This window comes from Podarcis tiliguerta (genome assembly GCF_965153285.1).
Source record: "Podarcis tiliguerta genome assembly, chromosome: 4".
NCBI classification, from domain to species: Eukaryota; Metazoa; Chordata; class Lepidosauria; order Squamata; family Lacertidae; genus Podarcis; species Podarcis tiliguerta.
Genome location: NC_139537.1, coordinates 87,274,402 through 87,281,607, shown reverse-complemented (window position 1 = coordinate 87,281,607; position 7,206 = coordinate 87,274,402). Strand labels below are relative to the sequence as shown.

Genomic DNA, 7,206 nt, shown 5'->3' with positions numbered 1-7,206 from the left:
AATTGAAGGTGCTGTCCGCCCCCCAAAAGTTCTATGCAGCGGCGTGCACACATCATGTGGCGTGCCAACATCACTCGCACACACCACATTGACGTGGTGCAGCCCCAACCCCCGCCCCTGTTGCGAGAGCAAGGCAACGTGCCTGAAAATGGAGGATAGCTAGGGTGTGGAGAAGGGCAAACAAAGCTGCAATTTTACAGGAAGTTACAAGTTCAGGGTGGCCTTCAAATTGGTAACTTCCTGGTTGGATGGCTGAAATGTGACTCTGCGGTTGTTCTAAAAGCTGCAGCAAGTGCAAAATGCAGTGGGTTGACTGCTTACTAATGTCACCATGATACAGTAGTGATGGAATAATTGCACTGGTGGCCAAGGTGCTGATAGGAGTGTACAAAGCTGAATACAAGCAGGGACCAGGATAGCTACAATCTTTTCTCATGGTTTATAAAACCAGTTGATCACTGATTTCTGTGGGGATGATTAGGGAGGCAGGAGAGGATATATTATTTAATGATATCCTTCCTAACTTGCGCTAGCAAGTTCCATATTCTAGCAGAGTTCCAAACATCCCCCTTTCTAAATTACACAGCGGTTAGCTTGTTGCTGGCTCGCCTGAACCTCACTGCTTATGATTCCTGGTAAGATCCCTTCTAATCCCTCTTAAAAAGAATAGACACGAGAATCTGATTAAACTTAATATAAAAGTAGTTTACTCACAGATTCATTCAGGTTCACAGATAGATCCCTGAAGGAAGGCTTAGGTTGTTGTTGTTGTTTAGTCGTTCAGTCGTGTCCAACTCTTCGTGACCCCATGGACCAGAGCACGCCAGGCACTCCTGTCTTCCACTGCCTCCAGCAGTTTGGTCAGGTTTAGGTTAAATAACTATATATCTACATGAACTGTCCCATAAGGGAATTAGTTCCAAGTGACTGTCACTTCCCCTAACACACAGGAGCACAAACTGGAGAACACACAAAACATGGAGGCCATGTGCTCCTCTACCAAGAAAGGCCACAACCATTTTGAGTCACATGCAGTGGAAGTCTGTCCCAGCCCAGGAGGAAGCAGAAAGTTTTCTCCTGAGTGGTAGAAAACATCCCCTAACATGTCCACTGTAGGAATGTTGTACTTGACTGCTATAAGTTTTACACCCCACAATTTCTGCACCAGAGGACTGTCTTATCAGGAGACCCATTCCATACAACATATGAATTAGGCATGTAGTATGGTGTCCACGTGTCCTTTAGAATTATTTCCCAATGCATATTAGACAGGTGCTGTCTATGTCGTCTTTCCTGCACTTACTGAAGACTTTATTCTTTCCACAAGGCTTTTAAGTGGAGATCTTTATCCATCTGTATTTTTAACTGCATATATATATATAGTTTTTTTAAAAAAAGAAATGTTTTATATATGGAAGTATATTTTATTCTTTTTGTTTTATAAATGTGTATTTTATTGTTGGGACATTATGGCTAAAGGACAGATAAGAAATCTAATCAATCAATCAATCAATAATTCAGTCTGACACAATATATTAACCTTTGTATGTTATAATACAATTAAATATTACTCTTAGGCGAGAGTTTCTTTCCTGCAACTGGTTAATTGGGGACTAACATGGATGCATTTTTTCTGCCTTAGGAAATGTTTCTCCTTGAAAAAAATGTTTCTTATAAATCAAGGTAGGTACACTGAAAAACATCCAATAAAAGAAGAAAAAATACAACAAAACATTAATCCACCTAACTATGTCACAGGTCAACCATGAAATATATACGTAAATGAATTTCCCCATCTACAGTTTATGTAATTTAGTCATCCATTCAAATTTTAGAGCTCACCGCATTCAGTCTCCACGAAGATAAAAGTATATTAAAAAAGCAAATATAAAATGTTCCCTCTAAAATTAAAAATACATTTAATTAGGTAGTCCTCCAGGTTCAGTTTCTGATTTAGATGTTGTTCTGCTGGTGCAGACAATTATCTTGAACTTTCCTGTTGCCTGATTCAATCCAATTTATTTTCCACTGTGGGTGGTAATGGTAATTGGAGGTTTGATGTGCAAGGTATTGTGTGAGAGATGTGGAGAGGGGAAAAACTGAGTCTGGATGGTCATCAGTACACATATCTGAACGTAACACTGACTCTAATTGGGTTATATATTTTGATATTCATTTTGTCCATAACAAGAACAACTCATTGATCAGCATGCTGGTTCACAATCACAATGCCTATCCAGATTGGGGTGGGAGGGGCAACAACTGGAAATGCAAATGAGCAGTAATTATTCTTTTTTAAAAGTATGGATATTTAAGAAACTCTGTGGACTTTTCACAGATACTCCAAAAGCAAGGGCAAGCAAATAGGGAAAACTCTATACAAGTGAACAGTTCAAAACTTTGAAAATTAGACAGTCCTAATTTAGAGTCAACCTAGCAGTTTGAAAGCACGTCAAAGTGCAAGTAGATAAATAGGTACCGCTCCGGCGGGAAGGTAAACGGCGTTTCCGTGCACTGCTCTGGTTTGCCAGAAGCGGCTTAGTCATGCTGGCCACATGATCCGGAAAAACTATCTGCGGACAAACGTTGGCTCCCTTGGCCAGTAAAGCGAGATGAGTGCCGCAATCCCAGAGTCATTCACGACTGGACTTAATGGTCAGGTGTCCCTTTACCTTTAATTTAGAGTCAAACTACACATTACATGCAAACACATGTATCTGTAGGTGGGTGGGTACTTTTGAAAAGAAAATAATTGATTGTGTTGGTTTGGAATGGAAATATGGTAGCTTTACCCTGTTGTTAACCATAATCATTAGATTATGCTTACATGGTGTTTTCCTACCTCATTTGTGCGGGACTTTTCATAGTGCTGTTACCATGACATTTGCTGTGTATTTTAGCTCTTTGTTTCGGGTTCAGTGTCTTGGTGCCTCTCTGGACTACTAAGCGTACGAATACCCCAGTTCAGTTGTTATTTTGGCACAATGTATAATTCTGGAGTTCACATCCACAAGACATGGTGACGTCCTCAACTTACAAAGCTCTAAATGGGGATTAGACAAATTCATGGAGCGTAGTCATGATTGCTATACAGTCGTATTGCTTCTAGGTTCTGAAAAGCTATATGACTGAAGGCCAGTTGCTGGATTGCAACAGTGGGGGGGGGGGTTACCCTTCCCAAAAGCGTTGGGTGGGCAACTGTGAGAACAGATTGTTGGACAAGAGAGGCCTTTCTGATCCAGCCTGGCCCTTTTTATGTTCTTAGTTGCCCTTGTTTCTTATTTGACCAGGATTTGTCAATCAGTGAACGCTTATTTTTCCTAGGATCTGACAGTGTGATCTAACAAAATCCACTTGATTGCCCTAATTTCTCTCATTGTTGTTTTCTCATACATTTGTGGCAATTTAGAAGCTGAAAAATGATAGAGGTGGCTACTTTTCCTTTGTACTGCAGGTTTATGCATGACTCCATGTATCTCAACTTATGCAAATTTGTTCAAAATTAGCTTTTTGACTGAATACATAAAATATGAATAGTATTTTTTTTTTAAGTATTGATTTCTTGCATTGCATCCTTCCATGCCACAGAGCTATCTTGGAAACCCACTGAGAAATTTGTTGAAATTCAATCTCTGCTTTTAAAAACCTCCAAGAAGCATATTTGGAAGCTACATAATAGATATCCCTTTCAAGAAGACTCACAATCTTTGAAGAGGAAAAATTGAATGATGTATTATTACTATTCCTATAAGTTCCATTCAGAAGATAGTTTTGATCTGTCTAGTACTTTATATTTCCAGTAAGACGAGCTGAATATATCATAGTTCTGAAGACTCCATGATCAGAAAAAGTAGGTTACTTATATTGAGGATATGCTTGGAATGATATAAAGCCTCAGTTATGTGTCACCAATGATAGCCAAGTATTACAAATCATAATTTACCACAGCAGAGCCTTCCAATAAAATTCTAAGCTGAGACAGGATTTGTCAATGAGAATTAAGTCTCCAGTTATTAATGATTTAAGTAAAATATAAAACTCAGGGCTGACTTCTTCCTGCCCGGGCCCCTTCCAAAAGAGCTTAACGTGAGTCTGTAAGTGATTACACAATGGAAGGTTGCTGACAGAAGGATGTGGAAAATTCATTAAGGATACAAATAACTGAAAGGGAAGGGGACATCCAGTGAGGGTACACCTGGACTACAATCTTGTACTCTTCACACATAAGCACCAGGATGCTGAGATGCTCAGATATAAGCATCACAGAAGCTTGCTTTATGCCAGCGTCTTTTGCATAGATTTGCTTCCTTAGCCATGTCCACACATCAACCTCTATTTGAAGTTCTGATGTCAAGTAAATATATTTTTCTCTCCTTTATATATTTGCAGATGACTGAGTTTAAAAACCAATTTCTCTGCTGCTGGATTATTTGTTTAATGGTTTTGTGGTTTTCAAAGTTCTTTTCCAATTGGATGCATTGCAGTGTACTGTCATTCTCTACGGACGCAGGTGGCACTGTGGTCTAAAACACCAAGCCTCTTGGGCTTGCCGATCGGAAGGTCGGCGGTTCGAATCCCTACGATGGGGTGAGCTTCCATTGCTCTGTCCCAGCTCCTGCCAACCTTGCAGTTCCAAAGCACACCAGAGCAGTAGATAAATAGGTACCTATGTGGGGGGGATGGTAAACGGTGTTTTTGTTGCACTCTGGTTTCCGTCACGGTGTTCCGTTGCGCCAGAAGCGGTTTAGTCATGCTGGCCACATGACCTGGAAAGCTGTCTGTGGACAAACGCCGGCTCCCTTGGCCTGAAAGTGAGATGAGCGCCGCAACCCAATAGTCCCCTTTTTCTGGAATTAAGGGTCCAAGGGTCCTTTACCTTTACCTTTTTAATGTCTAGATTCAGGTAGGTGGCCGTGTTGGTCTGATACAGTTGAAATAAAATACAAAAATAAGAAAATGGTCCAGTAGCACCTTAGAGACCAACTAAGTTTGTTCTGGGTGTAAGCTTTTGTGTGCATGCACACTTCTTCAGTCATTCATCACACCCGAAAACTTCAGGCAGATGGGTGCATTTTGAATGTTCAGCATAGCCTTCTGGGATACAATGCAGCAAAATAAAATAATGAAAGCTTATTGATAATGTCATTTTGTGAGGTGCCACCAGATAAAGCTCTCAGCTTATAAGGAGATATCTGAAGGCCATACCTCGCCTCTCAATAATGGTCTCATTCCTACGTTCGTTTCTCATAAAACATATTTTAGCAAGGTCTGACAGTAGATGCTTGTCTCACTAAGAGCATTCGGTTTTTATGAATTTCAACACAGAACCACATACATATGTACAGACCGGATGAGGAACAAGATCTGGATCTCAGGATTTGCCCACCATCTCCATTACATATTGCTGCTGCCTCCCATTAACACAACTCTTCACCTCTGTTGCTACCTCCAGTTTTCTGTTCTCAGCCATGTAACTGAATTGCTCAGCATGAAAAGGAAGGCTGGCTCCAGGTATGGATGGGAGGGTGAGGCGGGCAAGCTCCCTTTGTGCCTCTTCCCGCAACACCACTTTTTACTAGTTGGTGACAGATTGACCGCCTGCACATAATGCTGGTGTATGCAGTACACTGAACAGACCTCCCTGCCCATGTCAGTGGTGTGGCTGGCACAATTGAGATGGCAGCACCAATGATTAATTACAAGGCAGGCATGTTGCGGGTAGAGGGGCTGCTGGGAGAGGAGGCACCGCTTCCACACTAGTCACCTGTACTTTTTGAAGCATGCCAGTCTTATATTTGACATGCACAAATTAGGAGTGTGCCTGGCATAATTCAGATGGCAATGCCATGAGTTCAAGCATGCAAGAACGCCACATGCTTGCACTGAGCATGATGAATAAAATGGTGGTTTTGGGTCTTGCCCAAAGCCATGATCCAAAGAAATGGGGCGGCAACAGCTCTCTATGTCTCTTGGTTTGGACACAACTGTTGCCAACTGCCAAGAGAAAAGCCACAGCTTTGCTTTAAAATGCTGGCTTGCCTCTTCACCCATGGAGATTAATACATTGAAAAAGCTGCATTTCCCCATTAAGTTCTTCCATGAAGATGCACGTTGCTATTTTCTATTGCAGCTCATAACCCATTTTCATCACTTTTATATAGGATGGCTGTTATTGAGATTTGGAAGGACAATGGAGAATTTTATTTTCGGGAACCAACTAATCACTGTGAAACATTGCCTGCACAGCTTAGAAAACTCATGAATAAAGATTATTTAATTGAGCATTCACCAATGGTTTATACATTTTGTTTAATGTAGCTCTGTGGTAAAATGCCTGATATAATAACCAATGTAAGGAATAAGTTATACATTTCTATTACAGCACAGCACACACATGCCAGGGGGCATAAATGTCCCCACCCCAGTTTGTAATGCAAACATAGAATTTGACATAAACCTTCTAACTACTGTACAAAAACATTTTTTTAAAAAATGGACACCTTATGAGACATTTCAAACACATGTCCTAACTCAAGACCTTTAAAAGTATTAAACTTGTGATGGTTTTCTTCTCTTCAGACAGCATTCTGTATTTATGGGTGGCAATTTGAAGTAATTAATTAATCATTAAAACCATTGCAGTGGTGACCAGGGGATGCATATTAACACATTACTTAGGATATTAAATTATAGTTGTATTCTTTACAATGGACACATTTATTAGTATGAAATGTTCCCCCAAAGTACCATCCAATAAATATTTCTTTTTTGCCAGTCTTTCATGTTTGACTGAGTTTCCCCCCCACAAAGTAGCTTATAGAATTACATGGTGAAATGACTCAAACCTAGAAGCTTCAATGAAATATTTTATAAATATGTTTATAAAATCCCATGGCATGATCTGCCAGAATGAACAGCTTAGGCTCAGTTAGCTGTTTTCTGTTTCAGCTGGGCTCAGGTCACATTACACCACCAACCCCAGCTGTGTCAAACATCTATTAAGCACCTATTAACAAGACTTTTTACAGTGATCCTATGCATCTCCACCCAAATGTTAAGTTCCATAAAGTTCAATGGGATGGCCTTGTTCTCATGTAAGTGTGTATATGATCATCACAGCCTTAATGGCTGTGGCATCAGTGGCCAGAACCATCAGCTACAAGAGAGTTGGCGTGACTCTTCCTAGCATTCTCAGGGCTCATCCAC

The 7,206-nt window shown here is 40.5% G+C and overlaps 1 long non-coding RNA gene across 1 annotated transcript; it reads left to right on the top strand.

The window, feature by feature from the left end:
• Positions 1-1,647: 1,647 nt before the first annotated feature.
• On the top strand, positions 1,648-6,288 carry LOC310676098. Its single transcript, XR_014510409.1, has 3 exons — positions 1,648-1,683; positions 5,326-5,511; positions 6,162-6,288. It is a non-coding gene; the product is annotated as an uncharacterized lncRNA (long non-coding RNA).
• The last annotated feature ends 918 nt before the right edge of the window (positions 6,289-7,206 follow it).